The following is a 26787-nucleotide window of genomic DNA, read 5'->3' as shown; positions in this document are numbered from 1 at the left end:
TAGTGTTTCAGAGCAAGACATTGTGTTTTCAAGTAGATTTAAACTGTGTTCTTTATGTTTTACTTACATTAAAATAGCATTTCAAAGCTTTGTAAGTACCTTAAACTCTGTTTTAGAGCCAAACATTGTGTTCTCAACTACTATCTCATGCAAGTTAAGAAGAAACTTTCAAAGATTAGTTTAAGAGAAAACAGTCTGTTCTATAGTTTGCAATAAGTAGATTGTAACTGTGTTCTTTATCTTTTACATACATTGAAACAGCGTTTCAAGGCATTGTAAGGGATAAAACAGTGTTTCAGAGCAAGACATTGTGTTTTCAAGTAGATTTAAACTGTGTTCTTTATGTTTTACATACATTAAAACAGCATTTCAAAGCTTTGTATATACCTTAAACTCTGTTTTAAAGCCAAACATTGTGTTCTTAACTAATATCTCATTCAAGTTAAGAAGAAACTTTCATAGATTAGTTTAAGAGAAAACAGTCTGTTCTATAGTTTGCAATAAGTAGATTGTAACTGTGTTCTTTATGTTTTACATACATTGAAATAGCATTTCAAGGCATTTTAAGTGATTAAACAGTGTTTCAGGGCAAGACATTGTGTTTTCAAGTAGATTTAAACTGTGTTCTTTATGTTTTACATACATTAAAACAGCATTTCAAAGCTTTGTAAGTACCTTAAACTCTGTTTTAGAGCCAAACATTGTGTTCTCAACTACTATCTCATGCAAGTTAAGAAGAAACTTTCAAAGATTAGTTTAAGAGAAAACATTCTGTTCTATAGTTTGCAATAAGTAGATTGTAACTGTGTTCTTTATGTTTTACATACATTGAAATAGCATTTCAAGGCATTTTAAGTGATTAAACAGTGTTTCTGGGCAAGACATTGTGTTTTCAAGTAGATTTAAACTGTGTTCTTTATGTTTTACATATATTAAAACAGCATTTCAAAGCTTTGTATGTACCGTAAACTCTGTTTTAGAGCCAAACATTGTGATCTCAACTACTATCTCATGCAAGTTAAGAAGAAACTTTCAAAGATTAGTTTAAGAGAAAACAGTCTGTTCTATAGTTTGCAATAAGTAGATTGTAACTGTGTTCTTTATCTTTTACATACATTGAAACAGCGTTTCAAGGCATTGTAAGGGATTAAACAGTCTTTCAGAGCAAGTCATTGTGTTTTCAAGTAGATATAAACTGTGTTCTTTATGTTTTACATACATTAAAACAGCATTTCAAAGCTTTGTATATACCTTAAACTCCGTTTTAAAGCCAAACATTGTGTTCTTAACTAATATCTCATTCAAGTTAAGAAGAAACTTTCATAGATTAGTTTAAGAGAAAACAGTCTGTTCTATAGTTTGCAATAAGTAGATTGTAACTGTGTTCTTTATGTTTTACATACATTGAAACATCGTTTCAAGGCATTGTAAGTGATTAAACAGTGTTTCAGGGCAAGACATTGTGTTTTCTAGTAGATTTAAACTGTGTTCTTTATGTTTTACATACATTAAAACAGCATTTCAAAGCTTTGTAAGTACCTTAAACTCTGTTTTAGAGCCAAACATTGTGTTCTCAACTACTATCTCATGGAAGTTAAGAAGAATCTTTCAAAGATTAGTTTAAGAGAAAACATTCTGTTCTATAGTTTGCAATAAGTAGATTGTAACTGTGTTCTTTATGTTTTACATACATTGAAATAGCATTTCAAGGCATTTTAAGTGATTAAACAGTGTTTCAGAGCAAGACATTGTGTTTTCAAGTAGATTTAAACTGTGTTCTTATGTTTTACATACATTAAAACAGCATTTCAAAGCATTGTAAGTACCTTAAACTCTGTTTTAGAGCCAAACATTGTGTTCTCAACTACTATCTCATGCAAGTTAAGAAGAAACTTTCAAAGATTAGTTTAAGAGAAAACAGTCTGTTCTATAGTTTGCAATAAGTAGATTGTAACTGTGTTCATTTTTTACATTCATTGAAACAGCGTTTCAAGGCATTGTAAGTGATTAAACAATGTTTCAGAGCAAGACATTGTGTTTTCAAGTAGATTTAAACTGCGTTCTTTATGTTTTACATATATTAAAACAGCATTTCAAAGCTTTGTATGTACCTTAAACTCTGTTTTAGAGCCAAACATTGTGATCTCAACTACTATCTCATGCAAGTTAAGAAGAAACTTTCAAAGATTAGTTTAAGAGAAAACAGTCTGTTCTATAGCTTGCCAAACGTAGATTGTAACTGTGTTCTTTATGTTTTTTATACATTGAAATAGCGTTTCAAGGCATTGTAAGTGATTAAATAGTGTTTCAGAGCAAGACATTGTGTTTTCAAGTAGATTTTAACTGTGTTCTTTATGTTTTACATACATTAAAACAGCATTTCAAATCTTTGTAAGTACCTTAAACTCTGCTTTAGAGCCAAACATTGTGTTCTCAATTACTATCTCATGCAAGTTAAGAAGAAACTTTCAAAGATTAGTTTAAGAGAAAACAGTCTGTTCTATAGTTTGCAATACGTAGATTGTAACTGTGTTCTTTATGTTTTACATACATTGAAACAGCGTTTCATGGCATTGTAAGTGATTAAACAGTGTTTCAGAGCAAGACATTGTGTTTTCTAGTAGATTTAAACTGTGTTCTTTATGTTTTACATACATTAAAACAGCATTTCAAAGCTTTGTATATACCTTAAACTCTGTTTTAAAGCCAAACATTGTGTTCTTAACTAATATCTCATTCAAGTTAAGAAGAAACTTTCATAGATTAGTTTAAGAGAAAACAGTCTGTTCTATAGTTTGCAATAAGTAGATTGTAACTGTGTTCTTTATCTTTTACATACATTGAAACAGCGTTTCAAGGCATTGTAAGGGATAAAACAGTGTTTCAGAGCAAGACATTGTGTTTTCAAGTAGATTTAAACTGTGTTCTTTATGTTTTACATACATTAAAACAGCATTTCAAAGCTTTGTATATACCTTAAACTCTGTTTTAAAGCCAAACATTGTGTTCTTAACTAATATCTCATTCAAGTTAAGAAGAAACTTTCATAGATTAGTTTAAGAGAAAACAGTCTGTTCTATAGTTTGCAATAAGTAGATTGTAACTGTGTTCTTTATGTTTTACATACATTGAAATAGCATTTCAAGGCATTTTAAGTGATTAAACAGTGTTTCAGGGCAAGACATTGTGTTTTCAAGTAGATTTAAACTGTGTTCTTTATGTTTTACATACATTAAAACAGCATTTCAAAGCTTTGTAAGTACCTTAAACTCTGTTTTAGAGCCAAACATTGTGTTCTCAACTACTATCTCATGCAAGTTAAGAAGAAACTTTCAAAGATTAGTTTAAGAGAAAACAGTCTGTTCTATAGTTTGCAATAAGTAGATTGTAACTGTGTTCATTTTTTACATTCATTGAAACAGCGTTTCAAGGCATTGTAAGTGATTAAACAATGTTTCAGAGCAAGACATTGTGTTTTCAAGTAGATTTAAACTGCGTTCTTTATGTTTTACATATATTAAAACAGCATTTCAAAGCTTTGTATGTACCTTAAACTCTGTTTTAGAGCCAAACATTGTGATCTCAACTACTATCTCATGCAAGTTAAGAAGAAACTTTCAAAGATTAGTTTAAGAGAAAACAGTCTGTTCTATAGCTTGCCAAACGTAGATTGTAACTGTGTTCTTTATGTTTTTTATACATTGAAATAGCGTTTCAAGGCATTGTAAGTGATTAAATAGTGTTTCAGAGCAAGACATTGTGTTTTCAAGTAGATTTTAACTGTGTTCTTTATGTTTTACATACATTAAAACAGCATTTCAAATCTTTGTAAGTACCTTAAACTCTGCTTTAGAGCCAAACATTGTGTTCTCAATTACTATCTCATGCAAGTTAAGAAGAAACTTTCAAAGATTAGTTTAAGAGAAAACAGTCTGTTCTATAGTTTGCAATACGTAGATTGTAACTGTGTTCTTTATGTTTTACATACATTGAAACAGCGTTTCATGGCATTGTAAGTGATTAAACAGTGTTTCAGAGCAAGACATTGTGTTTTCTAGTAGATTTAAACTGTGTTCTTTATGTTTTACATACATTAAAACAGCATTTCAAAGCTTTGTATATACCTTAAACTCTGTTTTAAAGCCAAACATTGTGTTCTTAACTAATATCTCATTCAAGTTAAGAAGAAACTTTCATAGATTAGTTTAAGAGAAAACAGTCTGTTCTATAGTTTGCAATAAGTAGATTGTAACTGTGTTCTTTATGTTTTACATACATTCAAAAAGCGTTTCAAGGCATTGTAAGTGATTAAACAGTGTTTCAGGGCAAGACATTGTGTTTTCTAGTAGATTTAAACTGTGTTCTTTATGTTTTACATACATTAAAACAGCATTTCAAAGCTTTGTAAGTACCTTAAACTCTGTTTTAGAGCCAAACATTGTGTTCTCAACTACTATCTCATGCAAGTTAAGAAGAAACTTTCAAAGATTAGTGTAAGAGAAAACATTCTGTTCTATAGTTTGCAATAAGTAGATTGTAACTGTGTTCTTTATGTTTTACATACATTGAAATAGCATTTCAAGGCATTTTAAGTGATTAAACAGTGTTTCAGGGCAAGACATTGTGTTTTCAAGTAGATTTAAACTGTGTTCTTTATGTTTTACATACATTAAAACAGCATTTCAAAGCTTTGTAAGTACCTTAAACTCTGTTTTAGAGCCAAACATTGTGTTCTCAACTACTATCTCCTGCAAGTTTAGAAGAAACTTTCAAAGATTAGTTTAAGAGAAAACAGTCTGTTCTATAGCTTGCCAAACGTAGATTGTAACTGTTCTTTATGTTTTTTATACATTGAAATAGCGTTTCAAGGCATTGTAAGTGATTAAATAGTGTTTCAGAGCAAGACATTGTGTTTTCAAGTAGATTTAAACTGTGTTCTTTATGTTTTACTTACATTAAAATAGCATTTCAAAGCTTTGTAAGTACCTTAAACTCTGTTTTAGAGCCAAACATTGTGTTCTCAACTACTATCTCATGCAAGTTAAGAAGAAACTTTCAAAGATTAGTTTAAGAGAAAACATTCTGTTCTATAGTTTGCAATAAGTAGATTGTAACTGTGTTCTTTATCTTTTACATACATTGAAACAGCGTTTCAAGGCATTGTAAGGGATAAAACAGTGTTTCAGAGCAAGACATTGTGTTTTCAAGTAGATTTAAACTGTGTTCTTTATGTTTTACATACATTAAAACAGCATTTCAAAGCTTTGTATATACCTTAAACTCTGTTTTAAAGCCAAACATTGTGTTCTTAACTAATATCTCATTCAAGTTAAGAAGAAACTTTCATAGATTAGTTTAAGAGAAAACAGTCTGTTCTATAGTTTGCAATAAGTAGATTGTAACTGTGTTCTTTATGTTTTACATACATTGAAATAGCATTTCAAGGCATTTTAAGTGATTAAACAGTGTTTCAGGGCAAGACATTGTGTTTTCAAGTAGATTTAAACTGTGTTCTTTATGTTTTACATACATTAAAACAGCATTTCAAAGCTTTGTAAGTACCTTAAACTCTGTTTTAGAGCCAAACATTGTGTTCTCAACTACTATCTCATGCAAGTTAAGAAGAAACTTTCAAAGATTAGTTTAAGAGAAAACATTCTGTTCTATAGTTTGCAATAAGTAGATTGTAACTGTGTTCTTTATGTTTTACATACATTGAAATAGCATTTCAAGGCATTTTAAGTGATTAAACAGTGTTTCTGGGCAAGACATTGTGTTTTCAAGTAGATTTAAACTGTGTTCTTTATGTTTTACATATATTAAAACAGCATTTCAAAGCTTTGTATGTACCGTAAACTCTGTTTTAGAGCCAAACATTGTGATCTCAACTACTATCTCATGCAAGTTAAGAAGAAACTTTCAAAGATTAGTTTAAGAGAAAACAGTCTGTTCTATAGTTTGCAATAAGTAGATTGTAACTGTGTTCTTTATCTTTTACATACATTGAAACAGCGTTTCAAGGCATTGTAAGGGATTAAACAGTCTTTCAGAGCAAGTCATTGTGTTTTCAAGTAGATATAAACTGTGTTCTTTATGTTTTACATACATTAAAACAGCATTTCAAAGCTTTGTATATACCTTAAACTCCGTTTTAAAGCCAAACATTGTGTTCTTAACTAATATCTCATTCAAGTTAAGAAGAAACTTTCATAGATTAGTTTAAGAGAAAACAGTCTGTTCTATAGTTTGCAATAAGTAGATTGTAACTGTGTTCTTTATGTTTTACATACATTGAAACATCGTTTCAAGGCATTGTAAGTGATTAAACAGTGTTTCAGGGCAAGACATTGTGTTTTCTAGTAGATTTAAACTGTGTTCTTTATGTTTTACATACATTAAAACAGCATTTCAAAGCTTTGTAAGTACCTTAAACTCTGTTTTAGAGCCAAACATTGTGTTCTCAACTACTATCTCATGGAAGTTAAGAAGAATCTTTCAAAGATTAGTTTAAGAGAAAACATTCTGTTCTATAGTTTGCAATAAGTAGATTGTAACTGTGTTCTTTATGTTTTACATACATTGAAATAGCATTTCAAGGCATTTTAAGTGATTAAACAGTGTTTCAGAGCAAGACATTGTGTTTTCAAGTAGATTTAAACTGTGTTCTTATGTTTTACATACATTAAAACAGCATTTCAAAGCATTGTAAGTACCTTAAACTCTGTTTTAGAGCCAAACATTGTGTTCTCAACTACTATCTCATGCAAGTTAAGAAGAAACTTTCAAAGATTAGTTTAAGAGAAAACAGTCTGTTCTATAGTTTGCAATAAGTAGATTGTAACTGTGTTCATTTTTTACATTCATTGAAACAGTGTTTCAAGGCATTGTAAGTGATTAAACAATGTTTCAGAGCAAGACATTGTGTTTTCAAGTAGATTTAAACTGCGTTCTTTATGTTTTACATATATTAAAACAGCATTTCAAAGCTTTGTATGTACCTTAAACTCTGTTTTAGAGCCAAACATTGTGATCTCAACTACTATCTCATGCAAGTTAAGAAGAAACTTTCAAAGATTAGTTTAAGAGAAAACAGTCTGTTCTATAGCTTGCCAAACGTAGATTGTAACTGTGTTCTTTATGTTTTTTATACATTGAAATAGCGTTTCAAGGCATTGTAAGTGATTAAATAGTGTTTCAGAGCAAGACATTGTGTTTTCAAGTAGATTTTAACTGTGTTCTTTATGTTTTACATACATTAAAACAGCATTTCAAATCTTTGTAAGTACCTTAAACTCTGCTTTAGAGCCAAACATTGTGTTCTCAATTACTATCTCATGCAAGTTAAGAAGAAACTTTCAAAGATTAGTTTAAGAGAAAACAGTCTGTTCTATAGTTTGCAATACGTAGATTGTAACTGTGTTCTTTATGTTTTACATACATTGAAACAGCGTTTCATGGCATTGTAAGTGATTAAACAGTGTTTCAGAGCAAGACATTGTGTTTTCTAGTAGATTTAAACTGTGTTCTTTATGTTTTACATACATTAAAACAGCATTTCAAAGCTTTGTATATACCTTAAACTCTGTTTTAAAGCCAAACATTGTGTTCTTAACTAATATCTCATTCAAGTTAAGAAGAAACTTTCATAGATTAGTTTAAGAGAAAACAGTCTGTTCTATAGTTTGCAATAAGTAGATTGTAACTGTGTTCTTTATGTTTTACATACATTCAAACAGCGTTTCAAGGCATTGTAAGTGATTAAACAGTGTTTCAGGGCAAGACATTGTGTTTTCTAGTAGATTTAAACTGTGTTCTTTATGTTTTACATACATTAAAACAGCATTTCAAAGCTTTGTAAGTACCTTAAACTCTGTTTTAGAGCGAAACATTGTGTTCTCAACTACTATCTCATGCAAGTTAAGAAGAAACTTTCAAAGATTAGTTTAAGAGAAAACATTCTGTTCTATAGTTTGCAATAAGTAGATTGTAACTGTGTTCTTTATGTTTTACATACATTGAAATAGCATTTCAAGGCATTTTAAGTGATTAAACAGTGTTTCAGGGCAAGACATTGTGTTTTCAAGTAGATTTAAACTGTGTTCTTTATGTTTTACATACATTAAAACAGCATTTCAAAGCTTTGTAAGTACCTTAAACTCTGTTTTAGAGCCAAACATTGTGTTCTCAACTACTATCTCATGCAAGTTAAGAAGAAACTTTCAAAGATTAGTTTAAGAGAAAACATTCTGTTCTATAGTTTGCAATAAGTAGATTGTAACTGTGTTCTTTATGTTTTACATACATTGAAATAGCATTTCAAGGCATTTTAAGTGATTAAACAGTGTTTCTGGGCAAGACATTGTGTTTTCAAGTAGATTTAAACTGCGTTCTTTATGTTTTACATATATTAAAACAGCATTTCAAAGCTTTGTATGTACCTTAAACTCTGTTTCAGAGCCAAACATTGTGATCTCAACTACTATCTCATGCAAGTTAAGAAGAAACTTTCAAAGATTAGTTTAAGAGAAAACAGTCTGTTCTATAGTTTGCAATAAGTAGATTGTAACTGTGTTCTTTATGTTTTACATACATTGAAACAGCGTTCCAAGGCATTGTAAGTGATTAAACAGTGTTTCAGGGCAAGACATTGTGTTTTCTAGTAGATTTAAACTGTGTTCTTTATGTTTTACATACATTAAAACAGCATTTCAAAGCTTTGTAAGTACCTTAAACTCTGTTTTAGAGCCAAACATTGTGTTCTCAACTACTATCTCATGGAAGTTAAGAAGAATCTTTCAAAGATTAGTTTAAGAGAAAACATTCTGTTCTATAGTTTGCAATAAGTAGATTGTAACTGTGTTCTTTATGTTTTACATACATTGAAATAGCATTTCAAGGCATTTTAAGTGATTAAACAGTGTTTCAGAGCAAGACATTGTGTTTTCAAGTAGATTTAAACTGTGTTCTTATGTTTTACATACATTAAAACAGCATTTCAAAGCTTTGTAAGTACCTTAAACTCTGTTTTAGAGCCAAACATTGTGTTCTCAACTACTATCTCATGCAAGTTTAGAAGAAACTTTCAAAGATTAGTTTAAGAGAAAACAGTCTGTTCTATAGCTTGCCAAACGTAGATTGTAACTGTTCTTTATGTTTTTTATACATTGAAATAGCGTTTCAAGGCATTGTAAGTGATTAAATAGTGTTTCAGAGCAAGACATTGTGTTTTCAAGTAGATTTAAACTGTGTTCTTTATGTTTTACTTACATTAAAATAGCATTTCAAAGCTTTGTAAGTACCTTAAACTCTGTTTTAGAGCCAAACATTGTGTTCTCAACTACTATCTCATGCAAGTTAAGAAGAAACTTTCAAAGATTAGTTTAAGAGAAAACAGTCTGTTCTATAGTTTGCAATGAGTAGATTGTAACTGTGTTCTTTATCTTTTACATACATTGAAACAGCGTTTCAAGGCATTGTAAGGGATAAAACAGTGTTTCAGAGCAAGACATTGTGTTTTCAAGTAGATTTAAACTGTGTTCTTTATGTTTTACATACATTAAAACAGCATTTCAAAGCTTTGTATATACCTTAAACTCTGTTTTAAAGCCAAACATTGTGTTCTTAACTAATATCTCATTCAAGTTAAGAAGAAACTTTCATAGATTAGTTTAAGAGAAAACAGTCTGTTCTATAGTTTGCAATAAGTAGATTGTAACTGTGTTCTTTATGTTTTACATACATTGAAACAGCGTTTCAAGGCATTGTAAGTGATTAAACAGTGTTTCAGGGCAAGACATTGTGTTTTCTAGTAGATTTAAACTGTGTTCTTTATGTTTTACATACATTAAAACAGCATTTCAAAGCTTTGTAAGTACCTTAAACTCTGTTTTAGAGCCAAACATTGTGTTCTCAACTACTATCTCATGCAAGTTAAGAAGAAACTTTCAAAGATTAGTTTAAGAGAAAACATTCTGTTCTATAGTTTGCAATAAGTAGATTGTAACTGTGTTCTTTATGTTTTACATACATTGAAATAGCATTTCAAGGCATTTTAAGTGATTAAACAGTGTTTCAGGGCAAGACATTGTGTTTTCAAGTAGATTTAAACTGTGTTCTTTATGTTTTACATACATTAAAACAGCATTTCAAAGCTTTGTATGTACCTTAAACTCTGTTTTAGAGCCAAACATTGTGATCTCAACTACTATCTCATGCAAGTTAAGAAGAAACTTTCAAAGATTAGTTTAAGAGAAAACAGTCTGTTCTATAGTTTGCAATAAGTAGATTGTAACTGTGTTCTTTATCTTTTACATACATTGAAACAGCGTTTCAAGGCATTGTAAGGGATTAAACAGTGTTTCAGAGCAAGACATTGTGTTTTCAAGTAGATTTAAACTGTGTTCTTTATGTTTTACATACATTAAAACAGCATTTCAAAGCTTTGTATATACCTTAAACTCTGTTTTAAAGCCAAACATTGTGATCTCAACTACTATCTCATGCAAGTTAAGAAGAAACTTTCAAAGATTAGTTTAAGAGAAAACAGTCTGTTCTATAGTTTGCAATAAGTAGATTGTAACTGTGTTCTTTATCTTTTACATACATTGAAACAGCGTTTCAAGGCTTTGTATATACCTTAAACTCTGTTTTAAAGCCAAACATTGTGTTCTTAACTAATATCTCATTCAAGTTAAGAAGAAACTTTCATAGATTAGTTTAAGAGAAAACAGTCTGTTCTATAGTTTGCAATAAGTAGATTGTAACTGTGTTCTTTATGTTTTACATACATTCAAACAGCGTTTCAAGGCATTGTAAGTGATTAAACAGTGTTTCAGGGCAAGACATTGTGTTTTCTAGTAGATTTAAACTGTGTTCTTTATGTTTTACATACATTAAAACAGCATTTCAAAGCTTTGTAAGTACCTTAAACTCTGTTTTAGAGCCAAACATTGTGTTCTCAACTAATATCTCATGCAAGTTAAGAAGAAACTTTCAAAGATTAGTTTAAGAGAAAACATTCTGTTCTATAGTTTGCAATAAGTAGATTATAACTGTGTTCTTTATGTTTTACATACATTGAAATAGCATTTCAAGGCATTTTAAGTGATTAAACAGTGTTTCAGGGCAAGACATTGTGTTTTCAAGTAGATTTAAACTGTGTTCTTTATGTTTTACATACATTAAAACAGCATTTCAAAGCTTTGTAAGTACCTTAAACTCTGTTTTAGAGCCAAACATTGTGTTCTCAACTACTATCTCATGCAAGTTAAGAAGAAACTTTCAAAGATTAGTTTAAGAGAAAACATTCTGTTCTATAGTTTGCAATAAGTAGATTGTAACTGTGTTCTTTATGTTTTACATACATTGAAATAGCATTTCAAGGCATTTTAAGTGATTAAACAGTGTTTCTGGGCAAGACATTGTGTTTTCAAGTAGATTTAAACTGCGTTCTTTATGTTTTACATATATTAAAACAGCATTTCAAAGCTTTGTATGTACCTTAAACTCTGTTTTAGAGCCAAACATTGTGATCTCAACTACTATCTCATGCAAGTTAAGAAGAAACTTTCAAAGATTAGTTTAAGAGAAAACAGTCTGTTCTATAGTTTGCAATAAGTAGATTGTAACTGTGTTCTTTATCTTTTATATACATTGAAACAGCGTTTCAAGGCATTGTAAGGGATTAAACAGTCTTTCAGAGCAAGACATTGTGTTTTCAAGTAGATATAAACTGTGTTCTTTATGTTTTACATACATTAAAACAGCATTTCAAAGCTTTGTATATACCTTAAACTCCGTTTTAAAGCCAAACATTGTGTTCTTAACTAATATCTCATTCAAGTTAAGAAGAAACTTTCATAGATTAGTTTAAGAGAAAACAGTCTGTTCTATAGTTTGCAATAAGTAGATTGTAACTGTGTTCTTTATGTTTTACATACATTGAAACAGCGTTTCAAGGCATTGTAAGTGATTAAACAGTGTTTCAGGGCAAGACATTGTGTTTTCTAGTAGATTTAAACTGTGTTCTTTATGTTTTACATACATTAAAACAGCATTTCAAAGCTTTGTAAGTACCTTAAACTCTGTTTTAGAGCCAAACATTGTGTTCTCAACTACTATCTCATGGAAGTTAAGAAGAATCTTTCAAAGATTAGTTTAAGAGAAAACATTCTGTTCTATAGTTTGCAATAAGTAGATTGTAACTGTGTTCTTTATGTTTTACATACATTGAAATAGCATTTCAAGGCATTTTAAGTGATTAAACAGTGTTTCAGAGCAAGACATTGTGTTTTCAAGTAGATTTAAACTGTGTTCTTATGTTTTACATACATTAAAACAGCATTTCAAAGCATTGTAAGTACCTTAAACTCTGTTTTAGAGCCAAACATTGTGTTCTCAACTACTATCTCATGCAAGTTAAGAAGAAACTTTCAAAGATTAGTTTAAGAGAAAACAGTCTGTTCTATAGTTTGCAATAAGTAGATTGTAACTGTGTTCATTTTTTACATTCATTGAAACAGCGTTTCAAGGCATTGTAAGTGATTAAACAATGTTTCAGAGCAAGACATTGTGTTTTCAAGTAGATTTAAACTGTGTTCTTTATGTTTTACATACATTAAAACAGCATTTCAAAGCTTTGTAAGTACCTTAAACTCTGTTTTAGAGCCAAACATTGTGTTCTCAACTACTATCTCATGCAAGTTTAGAAGAAACTTTCAAAGATTAGTTTAAGAGAAAACAGTCTGTTCTATAGCTTGCCAAACGTAGATTGTAACTGTTCTTTATGTTTTTTATACATTGAAATAGCGTTTCAAGGCATTGTAAGTGATTAAATAGTGTTTCAGAGCAAGACATTGTGTTTTCAAGTAGATTTAAACTGTGTTCTTTATGTTTTACTTACATTAAAATAGCATTTCAAAGCTTTGTAAGTACCTTAAACTCTGTTTTAGAGCCAAACATTGTGTTCTCAACTACTATCTCATGCAAGTTAAGAAGAAACTTTCAAAGATTAGTTTAAGAGAAAACAGTCTGTTCTATAGTTTGCAATGAGTAGATTGTAACTGTGTTCTTTATCTTTTACATACATTGAAACAGCGTTTCAAGGCATTGTAAGGGATAAAACAGTGTTTCAGAGCAAGACATTGTGTTTTCAAGTAGATTTAAACTGTGTTCTTTATGTTTTACATACATTAAAACAGCATTTCAAAGCTTTGTATATACCTTAAACTCTGTTTTAAAGCCAAACATTGTGTTCTTAACTAATATCTCATTCAAGTTAAGAAGAAACTTTCATAGATTAGTTTAAGAGAAAACAGTCTGTTCTATAGTTTGCAATAAGTAGATTGTAACTGTGTTCTTTATGTTTTACATACATTGAAACAGCGTTTCAAGGCATTGTAAGTGATTAAACAGTGTTTCAGGGCAAGACATTGTGTTTTCTAGTAGATTTAAACTGTGTTCTTTATGTTTTACATACATTAAAACAGCATTTCAAAGCTTTGTAAGTACCTTAAACTCTGTTTTAGAGCCAAACATTGTGTTCTCAACTACTATCTCATGCAAGTTAAGAAGAAACTTTCAAAGATTAGTTTAAGAGAAAACATTCTGTTCTATAGTTTGCAATAAGTAGATTGTAACTGTGTTCTTTATGTTTTACATACATTAAAACAGCATTTCAAAGCTTTGTATATACCTTAAACTCTGTTTTAAAGCCAAACATTGTGATCTCAACTACTATCTCATGCAAGTTAAGAAGAAACTTTCAAAGATTAGTTTAAGAGAAAACAGTCTGTTCTATAGCTTGCCAAACGTAGATTGTAACTGTGTTCTTTATGTTTTTTTATACATTGAAATAGCGTTTCAAGGCATTGTAAGTGATTAAATAGTGTTTCAGAGCAAGACATTGTGTTTTCAAGTAGATTTAAACTGTGTTCTTTATGTTTTACATACATTAAAACAGCATTTCAAATCTTTGTAAGTACCTTAAACTCTGCTTTAGAGCCAAACATTGTGTTCTCAATTACTATCTCATGCAAGTTAAGAAGAAACTTTCAAAGATTAGTTTAAGAGAAAACAGTCTGTTCTATAGTTTGCAATAAGTAGATTGTAACTGTGTTCTTTATCTTTTACATACATTGAAACAGCGTTTCAAGGCTTTGTATATACCTTAAACTCTGTTTTAAAGCCAAACATTGTGTTCTTAACTAATATCTCATTCAAGTTAAGAAGAAACTTTCATAGATTAGTTTAAGAGAAAACAGTCTGTTCTATAGTTTGCAATAAGTAGATTGTAACTGTGTTCTTTATGTTTTACATACATTCAAACAGCGTTTCAAGGCATTGTAAGTGATTAAACAGTGTTTCAGGGCAAGACATTGTGTTTTCTAGTAGATTTAAACTGTGTTCTTTATGTTTTACATACATTAAAACAGCATTTCAAAGCTTTGTAAGTACCTTAAACTCTGTTTTAAAGCCAAACATTGTGTTCTTAACTAATATCTCATTCAAGTTAAGAAGAAACTTTCATAGATTAGTTTAAGAGAAAACAGTCTGTTCTATAGTTTGCAATAAGTAGATTGTAACTGTGTTCTTTATGTTTTACATACATTGAAACAGCGTTTCAAGGCATTGTAAGTGATTAAACAGTGTTTCAGGGCAAGACATTGTGTTTTCTAGTAGATTTAAACTGTGTTCTTTATGTTTTACATACATTAAAACAGCATTTCAAAGCTTTGTAAGTACCTTAAACTCTGTTTTAGAGCCAAACATTGTGTTCTCAACTACTATCTCATGCAAGTTAAGAAGAAACTTTCAAAGATTAGTTTAAGAGAAAACATTCTGTTCTATAGTTTGCAATAAGTAGATTGTAACTGTGTTCTTTATGTTTTACATACATTAAAACAGCATTTCAAAGCTTTGTATATACCTTAAACTCTGTTTTAAAGCCAAACATTGTGATCTCAACTACTATCTCATGCAAGTTAAGAAGAAACTTTCAAAGATTAGTTTAAGAGAAAACAGTCTGTTCTATAGCTTGCCAAACGTAGATTGTAACTGTGTTCTTTATGTTTTTTTATACATTGAAATAGCGTTTCAAGGCATTGTAAGTGATTAAATAGTGTTTCAGAGCAAGACATTGTGTTTTCAAGTAGATTTAAACTGTGTTCTTTATGTTTTACATACATTAAAACAGCATTTCAAATCTTTGTAAGTACCTTAAACTCTGCTTTAGAGCCAAACATTGTGTTCTCAATTACTATCTCATGCAAGTTAAGAAGAAACTTTCAAAGATTAGTTTAAGAGAAAACAGTCTGTTCTATAGTTTGCAATAAGTAGATTGTAACTGTGTTCTTTATCTTTTACATACATTGAAACAGCGTTTCAAGGCTTTGTATATACCTTAAACTCTGTTTTAAAGCCAAACATTGTGTTCTTAACTAATATCTCATTCAAGTTAAGAAGAAACTTTCATAGATTAGTTTAAGAGAAAACAGTCTGTTCTATAGTTTGCAATAAGTAGATTGTAACTGTGTTCTTTATGTTTTACATACATTCAAACAGCGTTTCAAGGCATTGTAAGTGATTAAACAGTGTTTCAGGGCAAGACATTGTGTTTTCTAGTAGATTTAAACTGTGTTCTTTATGTTTTACATACATTAAAACAGCATTTCAAAGCTTTGTAAGTACCTTAAACTCTGTTTTAAAGCCAAACATTGTGTTCTTAACTAATATCTCATTCAAGTTAAGAAGAAACTTTCATAGATTAGTTTAAGAGAAAACAGTCTGTTCTATAGTTTGCAATAAGTAGATTGTAACTGTGTTCTTTATGTTTTACATACATTCAAACAGCGTTTCAAGGCATTGTAAGTGATTAAACAGTGTTTCAGGGCAAGACATTGTGTTTTCTAGTAGATTTAAACTGTGTTCTTTATGTTTTACATACATTAAAACAGCATTTCAAAGCTTTGTAAGTACCTTAAACTCTGTTTTAGAGCCAAACATTGTGTTCTCAACTAATATCTCATGCAAGTTAAGAAGAAACTTTCAAAGATTAGTTTAAGAGAAAACATTCTGTTCTATAGTTTGCAATAAGTAGATTGTAACTGTGTTCTTTATGTTTTACATACATTGAAATAGCATTTCAAGGCATTTTAAGTGATTAAACAGTGTTTCAGGGCAAGACATTGTGTTTTCAAGTAGATTTAAACTGTGTTCTTTATGTTTTACATACATTAAAACAGCATTTCAAAGCTTTGTAAGTACCTTAAACTCTGTTTTAGAGCCAAACATTGTGTTCTCAACTACTATCTCATGCAAGTTAAGAAGAAACTTTCAAAGATTAGTTTAAGAGAAAACATTCTGTTCTATAGTTTGCAATAAGTAGATTGTAACTGTGTTCTTTATGTTTTACATACATTGAAATAGCATTTCAAGGCATTTTAAGTGATTAAACAGTGTTTCTGGGCAAGACATTGTGTTTTCAAGTAGATTTAAACTGCGTTCTTTATGTTTTACATATATTAAAACAGCATTTCAAAGCTTTGTATGTACCTTAAACTCTGTTTTAGAGCCAAACATTGTGATCTCAACTACTATCTCATGCAAGTTAAGAAGAAACTTTCAAAGATTAGTTTAAGAGAAAACAGTCTGTTCTATAGTTTGCAATAAGTAGATTGTAACTGTGTTCTTTATCTTTTATATACATTGAAACAGCGTTTCAAGGCATTGTAAGGGATTAAACAGTCTTTCAGAGCAAGACATTGTGTTTTCAAGTAGATATAAACTGTGTTCTTTATGTTTTACATACATTAAAACAGCATTTCAAAGCTTTGTATATACCTTAAACTCCGTTTTAAAGCCAAACATTGTGTTCTTAACTAATATCTCATTCAAGTTAAGAAGAAACTTTCATAGATTAGTTTAAGAGAAAACAGTCTGTTCTATAGTTTGCAATAAGTAGATTGTAACTGTGTTCTTTATGTTTTACATACATTGAAACAGCGTTTCAAGGCATTGTAAGTGATTAAACAGTGTTTCAGGGCAAGACATTGTGTTTTCTAGTAGATTTAAACTGTGTTCTTTATGTTTTACATACATTAAAACAGCATTTCAAAGCTTTGTAAGTACCTTAAACTCTGTTTTAGAGCCAAACATTGTGTTCTCAACTACTATCTCATGGAAGTTAAGAAGAATCTTTCAAAGATTAGTTTAAGAGAAAACATTCTGTTCTATAGTTTGCAATAAGTAGATTGTAACTGTGTTCTTTATGTTTTACATACATTGAAATAGCATTTCAAGGCATTTTAAGTGATTAAACAGTGTTTCAGAGCAAGACATTGTGTTTTCAAGTAGATTTAAACTGTGTTCTTATGTTTTACATACATTAAAACAGCATTTCAAAGCATTGTAAGTACCTTAAACTCTGTTTTAGAGCCAAAAATTGTGTTCTCAACTACTATCTCATGCAAGTTAAGAAGAAACTTTCAAAGATTAGTTTAAGAGAAAACAGTCTGTTCTATAGTTTGCAATAAGTAGATTGTAACTGTGTTCATTTTTTACATTCATTGAAACAGCGTTTCAAGGCATTGTAAGTGATTAAACAATGTTTCAGAGCAAGACATTGTGTTTTCAAGTAGATTTAAACTGTGTTCTTTATGTTTTACATACATTAAAACAGCATTTCAAAGCTTTGTAAGTACCTTAAACTCTGTTTTAGAGCCAAACATTGTGTTCTCAACTACTATCTCATGCAAGTTTAGAAGAAACTTTCAAAGATTAGTTTAAGAGAAAACAGTCTGTTCTATAGCTTGCCAAACGTAGATTGTAACTGTTCTTTATGTTTTTTATACATTGAAATAGCGTTTCAAGGCATTGTAAGTGATTAAATAGTGTTTCAGAGCAAGACATTGTGTTTTCAAGTAGATTTAAACTGTGTTCTTTATGTTTTACTTACATTAAAATAGCATTTCAAAGCTTTGTAAGTACCTTAAACTCTGTTTTAGAGCCAAACATTGTGTTCTCAACTACTATCTCATGCAAGTTAAGAAGAAACTTTCAAAGATTAGTTTAAGAGAAAACAGTCTGTTCTATAGTTTGCAATGAGTAGATTGTAACTGTGTTCTTTATCTTTTACATACATTGAAACAGCGTTTCAAGGCATTGTAAGGGATAAAACAGTGTTTCAGAGCAAGACATTGTGTTTTCAAGTAGATTTAAACTGTGTTCTTTATGTTTTACATACATTAAAACAGCATTTCAAAGCTTTGTATATACCTTAAACTCTGTTTTAAAGCCAAACATTGTGTTCTTAACTAATATCTCATTCAAGTTAAGAAGAAACTTTCATAGATTAGTTTAAGAGAAAACAGTCTGTTCTATAGTTTGCAATAAGTAGATTGTAACTGTGTTCTTTATGTTTTACATACATTGAAATAGCATTTCAAGGCATTTTAAGTGATTAAACAGTGTTTCAGGGCAAGACATTGTGTTTTCAAGTAGATTTAAACTGTGTTCTTTATGTTTTACATACATTAAAACAGCATTTCAAAGCTTGGTATGTACCTTAAACTCTGTTTTAGAGCCAAACATTGTGATCTCAACTACTATCTCATGCATGTTAAGAAGAAACTTTCAAAGATTAGTTTAAGAGAAAACAGTCTGTTCTATAGTTTGCAATAAGTAGATTGTAACTGTGTTCTTTATCTTTTACATACATTGAAACAGCGTTTCAAGGCATTGTAAGGGATTAAACAGTGTTTCAGAGCAAGACATTGTGTTTTCAAGTAGATTTAAACTGTGTTCTTTATGTTTTACATACATTAAAACAGCATTTCAAAGCTTTGTATATACCTTAAACTCTGTTTTAAAGCCAAACATTGTGATCTCAACTACTATCTCATGCAAGTTAAGAAGAAACTTTCAAAGATTAGTTTAAGAGAAAACAGTCTGTTCTATAGCTTGCCAAACGTAGATTGTAACTGTGTTCTTTATGTTTTTTTATACATTGAAATAGCGTTTCAAGGCATTGTAAGTGATTAAATAGTGTTTCAGAGCAAGACATTGTGTTTTCAAGTAGATTTAAACTGTGTTCTTTATGTTTTACATACATTAAAACAGCATTTCAAATCTTTGTAAGTACCTTAAACTCTGCTTTAGAGCCAAACATTGTGTTCTCAACTACTATCTCATGCAAGTTAAGAAGAAACTTTCAAAGATTAGTTTAAGAGAAAACAGTCTGTTCTATAGTTTGCAATAAGTAGATTGTAACTGTGTTCTTTATCTTTTACATACATTGAAACAGCGTTTCAAGGCATTGTAAGGGATAAAACAGTGTTTCAGAGCAAGACATTGTGTTTTCAAGTAGATTTAAACTGTGTTCTTTATGTTTTACATACATTAAAACAGCATTTCAAAGCTTTGTATATACCTTAAACTCTGTTTTAAAGCCAAACATTGTGTTCTTAACTAATATCTCATTCAAGTTAAGAAGAAACTTTCATAGATTAGTTTAAGAGAAAACAGTCTGTTCTATAGTTTGCAATAAGTAGATTGTAACTGTGTTCTTTATGTTTTACATACATTGAAACAGCGTTTCAAGGCATTGTAAGTGATTAAACAGTGTTTCAGGGCAAGACATTGTGTTTTCTAGTAGATTTAAACTGTGTTCTTTATGTTTTACATACATTAAAATAGCATTTCAAAGCTTTGTAAGTACCTTAAACTCTGTTTTAGAGCCAAACATTGTGTTCTCAACTACTATCTCATGCAAGTTAAGAAGAAACTTTCAAAGATTAGTTTAAGAGAAAACATTCTGTTCTATAGTTTGCAATAAGTAGATTGTAACTGTGTTCTTTATGTTTTACATACATTGAAATAGCATTTCAAGGCATTTTAAGTGATTAAACAGTGTTTCAGGGCAAGACATTGTGTTTTCAAGTAGATTTAAACTGTGTTCTTTATGTTTTACATACATTAAAACAGCATTTCAAAGCTTTGTATGTACCTTAAACTCTGTTTTAGAGCCAAACATTGTGATCTCAACTACTATCTCATGCAAGTTAAGAAGAAACTTTCAAAGATTAGTTTAAGAGAAAACAGTCTGTTCTATAGCTTGCCAAACGTAGATTGTAACTGTGTTCCTTATGTTTTTTTATACATTGAAATAGCGTTTCAAGGCATTGTAAGTGATTAAATAGTGTTTCAGAGCAAGACATTGTGTTTTCAAGTAGATTTAAACTGTGTTCTTTATGTTTTACATACATTAAAACAGCATTTCAAATCTTTGTAAGTACCTTAAACTCTGCTTTAGAGCCAAACATTGTGTTCTCAATTACTATCTCATGCAAGTTAAGAAGAAACTTTCAAAGATTAGTTTAAGAGAAAACAGTCTGTTCTATAGTTTGCAATACGTAGATTGTAACTGTTTTCTTTATGTTTTACATACATTGAAATAGCATTTCAAGGCATTTTAAGTGATTAAACAGTGTTTCAGGGCAAGACATTGTGTTTTCAAGTAGATTTAAACTGTGTTCTTATGTTTTACATACATTAAAACAGCATTTCAAAGCATTGTAAGTACCTTAAACTCTGTTTTAGAGCCAAACATTGTGTTCTCAACTACTATCTCATGCAAGTTAAGAAGAAACTTTCAAAGATTAGTTTAAGAGAAAACAGTCTGTTCTATAGTTTGCAATAAGTAGATTGTAACTGTGTTCTTCATTTTTTACATACATTGAAACAGCGTTTCAAGGCATTGTAAGTGATTAAACAATGTTTCAGAGCAAGACATTGTGTTTTCAAGTAGATTTAAACTGCGTTCTTTATGTTTTACATATATTAAAACAGCATTTCAAAGCTTTGTATGTACCTTAAACTCTGTTTTAGAGCCAAACATTGTGATCTCAACTACTATCTCATGCAAGTTAAGAAGAAACTTTCAAAGATTAGTTTAAGAGAAAACAGTCTGTTCTATAGCTTGCCAAACGTAGATTGTAACTGTGTTCTTTATGTTTTTTTATACATTGAAATAGCGTTTCAAGGCATTGTAAGTGATTAAATAGTGTTTCAGAGCAAGACATTGTGTTTTCAAGTAGATTTAAACTGTGTTCTTTATATTTTACATACATTAAAACAGCATTTCAAATCTTTGTAAGTACCTTAAACTCTGCTTTAGAGCCAAACATTGTGTTCTCAATTACTATCTCATGCAAGTTAAGAAGAAACTTTCAAAGATTAGTTTAAGAGAAAACAGTCTGTTCTATAGTTTGCAATACGTAGATTGTAACTGTGTTCTTTATGTTTTACATACATTGAAACAGCGTTTCAAGGCATTGTAAGTGATTAAACAGTGTTTCAGAGCAAGAAATTGTGTTTTCTAGTAGATTTAAACTGTGTTCTTTATGTTTTACATACATTAAAACAGCATTTCAAAGCTTTGTAAGTACCTTAAACTCTGTTTTAGAGCCAAACATTGTGATCTCAACTACAATCTCATGCAAGTTAAGAAGAAACTTTCAAAGATTAATTTAAGAGAAAACAGTCTGTTCTATAGCTTGCCATAAGTAGATTGTAACTGGGTTCTTTATGTTTTACATACATTGAAACAGCATTTCAAAGCTTTGTAAGTACCTTAAACTCTGTTTTAGAGCCAAACATTGTGTTCTCATCTACTATCTCATGCAAGTTTAGAAGAAACTTTCAAAGATTAGTTTAAGAGAAAACAGTCTGTTCTATAGCTTGCCAAACGTAGATTGTAATTGTTCTTTATGTTTTTTATACATTGAAATAGCGTTTCAAGGCATTGTAAGTGATTAAATAGTGTTTCAGAGCAAGACATTGTGTTTTCAAGTAGATTTAAACTGTGTTGTTTATGTTTTACATACATTACAACAGCATTTCAAAGCTTTGTATATACCTTAAACTCTGTTTTAAAGCCAAACATTGTGTTCTTAACTAATATCTCATTCAAGTTAAGAAGAAACTTTCATAGATTAGTTTAAGAGAAAACAGTCTGTTCTATAGTTTGCAATAAGTAGATTGTAACTGTGTTCTTTATGTTTTACATACATTAAAACAGCATTTCAAAGCATTGTAAGTACCTTAAACTCTGTTTTAGAGCCAAACATTGTGATCTCAACTACAATCTCATGCAAGTTAAGAAGAAACTTTCAAAGATTAATTTAAGAGAAAACAGTCTGTTCTATAGCTTGCCATAAGTAGATTTAAACTGTGTTCTTTATGTTTTACATACATTAAAACAGCATTTCAAAGCTTTGTAAGTACCTTAAACTCTGTTTTAGAGCCAAACATTGTGATCTCAACTACTATCTCATGCAAGTTTAGAAGAAACTTTCAAAGATTAGTTTAAGAGAAAACAGTCTGTTCTATAGCTTGCCAAACGTAGATTGTAATTGTTCTTTATGTTTTTTATACATTGAAATAGCGTTTCAAGGCATTGTAAGTGATTAAATAGTGTTTCAGAGCAAGACATTGTGTTTTCAAGTAGATTTAAACTGTGTTCTTTATGTTTTACATACATTAAAACAGCATTTCAAAGCTTTGTATATACCTTAAACTCTGTTTTAAAGCCAAACATTGTGTTCTTAACTAATATCTCATTCAAGTTAAGAAGAAACTTTCATAGATTAGTTTAAGAGAAAACAGTCTGTTCTATAGTTTGCAATAAGTAGATTGTAACTGTGTTCTTTATGTTTTACATACATTGAAACAGCGTTTCAAGGCATTGTAAGTGATTAAACAGTGTCAGGGCAAGACATTGTGTTTTCTAGTAGATTTAAACTGTGTTCTTTATGTTTTACATACATTAAAACAGCATTTCAAAGCTTTGTAAGTACCTTAAACTCTGTTTTAGAGCCAAACATTGTGTTCTCAACTACTATCTCATGCAAGTTAAGAAGAAACTTTCAAAGATTAGTTTAAGAGAAAACATTCTGTTCTATAGTTTGCAATAAGTAGATTGTAACTGTGTTCTTTATGTTTTACATACATTGAAATAGCATTTCAAGGCATTTTAAGTGATTAAATAGTGTTTCAGAGCAAGACATTGTGTTTTCAATTAGATTTAAACTGTGTTCTTATGTTTTACATACATTAAAACAGCATTTCAAAGCATTGTAAGTACCTTAAACTCTGTTTTAGAGCCAAACATTGTGTTCTCAACTACTATCTCATGCAAGTTAAGAAGAAACTTTCAAAGATTAGTTTAAGAGAAAACAGTCTGTTCTATAGTTTGCAATAAGTAGATTGTAACTGTGTTCTTTATGTTTTACATACATTGAAATAGCGTTTCAAGGCATTGTAAGTGATTAAATAGTGTTTCAGAGCAAGACATTGTGTATTCAAGTAGATTTAAACTGTTCTTTATGTTTTACATACATTAAAACAGCATTTCAAAGCATTGTAAGTACCTTAAACTCTGTTTTAGAGCCAAACATTGTGATCTCAACTACAATCTCATGCAAGTTAAGAAGAAACTTTCAAAGATTAATTTAAGAGAAAACAGTCTGTTCTATAGCTTGCCATAAGTAGATTGTAACTGGGTTCTTTATGTTTTACATACATTGAAACAGCATGATTAAACAGTGTTTCAGGGCAAGACATTGTGTTTTCAAGTAGATTTATACTGTGTTCTTTATGTTTTACATACATTAAAACAGCATTTCAAAGCTTTGTATGTACCTTAAACTCTGTTTTAAAGCCAAACATTGTGTTCTTAACTAATATCTCATTCAAGTTAAGAAGAAACTTTCATAGATTAGTTTAAGAGAAAACAGTCTGTTCTATAGTTTGCAATAAGTAGATTGTAACTGTGTTCTTTATGTTTTACATACATTGAAACAGCGTTTCAAGGCATTGTAAGTGATTAAACAGTGTTTCAGGGCAAGACATTGTGTTTTCTCATAGATTTAAACTGTGTTCTTTATGTTTTACATACATTAAAACAGCATTTCAAAGCTTTGTAAGTACCTTAAACTCTGTTTTAGAGCCAAACATTGTGTTCTCAACTACTATCTCATGCAAGTGAAGAAGAAACTTTCAAAGATTAGTTTAAGAGAAAACATTCTGTTCTATAGTTTGCAATAAGTAGATTGTAACTGTGTTCTTTATGTTTTACATACATTGAAATAGCATTTCAAGGCATTTGAAGTGATTAAACAGTGTTTCTGGGCAAGACATTGTGTTTTCAAGTAGATTTAAACTGCGTTCTTTATGTTTTACATATATTAAAACAGCATTTCAAAGCTTTGTATGTACCTTAATCTCTGTTTTAGAGCCAAACATTGTGATCTCAACTACTATCTCATGCAAGTTAAGAAGAAACTTTCAAAGATTAGTTTAAGAGAAAACAGTCTGTTCTATAGCTTGCCAAATGTAGATTGTAACTGTGTTCTTTATGTTTTTTATACATTGAAATAGTGTTTCAAGGCATTGTAAGTGATTAAATAGTGTTTCAGAGCAAGACATTGTGTTTTCAAGTAGATTTAAACTGTGTTCTTTATGTTTTAAATACATTAAAACAGCATTTCAAAGCTTTGTAAGTACCTTAAACTCTGTTTTAGAGCCAAACATTGTGTTCTCAACTACTATCTCATGCAAGTTAAGAAGAAACTTTCAAAGATTAGTTTAAGAGAAAACAGTCTGTTCTATAGTTTGCAATAAGTAGATTGTAACTGTGTTCTTTATCTTTTACATACATTGAAAGAGCGTTTCAAGGCATTGTATGGGATTAAACAGTGTTTCAGAGCAAGACATTGTGTTTTCAAGTAGATTTAAACTGTGTTCTTTATGTTTTACATACATTAAAACAGCATTTCAAAGCTTTGTATATACCTTAAACTCTGTTTTAAAGCCAAACATTGTGTTCTTAACTAATATCTCATTCAAGTTAAGAAGAAACTTTCATAGATTAGTTTAAGAGAAAACAGTCTGTTCTATAGTTTGCAATAAGTAGATTGTAACTGTGTTCTTTATGTTTTACATACATTGAAATAGCATTTCAAGGCATTTTAAGTGATTAAACAGTGTTTCAGGGCAAGACATTGTGTTTTCAAGTAGATTTAAACTGTGTTCTTTATGTTTTACATACATTAAAACAGCATTTCAAAGCTTGGTATGTACCTTAAACTCTGTTTTAGAGCCAAACATTGTGATCTCAACTACTATCTCATGCATGTTAAGAAGAAACTTTCAAAGATTAGTTTAAGAGAAAACAGTCTGTTCTATAGTTTGCAATAAGTAGATTGTAACTGTGTTCTTTATCTTTTACATACATTGAAACAGCGTTTCAAGGCATTGTAAGGGATTAAACAGTGTTTCAGAGCAAGACATTGTGTTTTCAAGTAGATTTAAACTGTGTTCTTTATGTTTTACATACATTAAAACAGCATTTCAAAGCTTTGTATATACCTTAAACTCTGTTTTAAAGCCAAACATTGTGATCTCAACTACTATCTCATGCAAGTTAAGAAGAAACTTTCAAAGATTAGTTTAAGAGAAAACAGTCTGTTCTATAGCTTGCCAAACGTAGATTGTAACTGTGTTCTTTATGTTTTTTTATACATTGAAATAGCGTTTCAAGGCATTGTAAGTGATTAAATAGTGTTTCAGAGCAAGACATTGTGTTTTCAAGTAGATTTAAACTGTGTTCTTTATGTTTTACATACATTAAAACAGCATTTCAAATCTTTGTAAGTACCTTAAACTCTGCTTTAGAGCCAAACATTGTGTTCTCAACTACTATCTCATGCAAGTTAAGAAGAAACTTTCAAAGATTAGTTTAAGAGAAAACAGTCTGTTCTATAGTTTGCAATAAGTAGATTGTAACTGTGTTCTTTATCTTTTACATACATTGAAACAGCGTTTCAAGGCATTGTAAGGGATAAAACAGTGTTTCAGAGCAAGACATTGTGTTTTCAAGTAGATTTAAACTGTGTTCTTTATGTTTTACATACATTAAAACAGCATTTCAAAGCTTTGTATATACCTTAAACTCTGTTTTAAAGCCAAACATTGTGTTCTTAACTAATATCTCATTCAAGTTAAGAAGAAACTTTCATAGATTAGTTTAAGAGAAAACAGTCTGTTCTATAGTTTGCAATAAGTAGATTGTAACTGTGTTCTTTATGTTTTACATACATTGAAACAGCGTTTCAAGGCATTGTAAGTGATTAAACAGTGTTTCAGGGCAAGACATTGTGTTTTCTAGTAGATTTAAACTGTGTTCTTTATGTTTTACATACATTAAAATAGCATTTCAAAGCTTTGTAAGTACCTTAAACTCTGTTTTAGAGCCAAACATTGTGTTCTCAACTACTATCTCATGCAAGTTAAGAAGAAACTTTCAAAGATTAGTTTAAGAGAAAACATTCTGTTCTATAGTTTGCAATAAGTAGATTGTAACTGTGTTCTTTATGTTTTACATACATTGAAATAGCATTTCAAGGCATTTTAAGTGATTAAACAGTGTTTCAGGGCAAGACATTGTGTTTTCAAGTAGATTTAAACTGTGTTCTTTATGTTTTACATACATTAAAACAGCATTTCAAAGCTTTGTATGTACCTTAAACTCTGTTTTAGAGCCAAACATTGTGATCTCAACTACTATCTCATGCAAGTTAAGAAGAAACTTTCAAAGATTAGTTTAAGAGAAAACAGTCTGTTCTATAGCTTGCCAAACGTAGATTGTAACTGTGTTCCTTATGTTTTTTTATACATTGAAATAGCGTTTCAAGGCATTGTAAGTGATTAAATAGTGTTTCAGAGCAAGAC

The sequence above is a fragment of the Electrophorus electricus genome, chromosome 3 (assembly GCF_041902795.1).
Source record: "Electrophorus electricus isolate QZ-2024a chromosome 3, ASM4190279v1, whole genome shotgun sequence".
Lineage (NCBI taxonomy): Eukaryota > Metazoa > Chordata > Actinopteri > Gymnotiformes > Gymnotidae > Electrophorus > Electrophorus electricus.
This window is presented reverse-complemented; position numbering follows the sequence as displayed.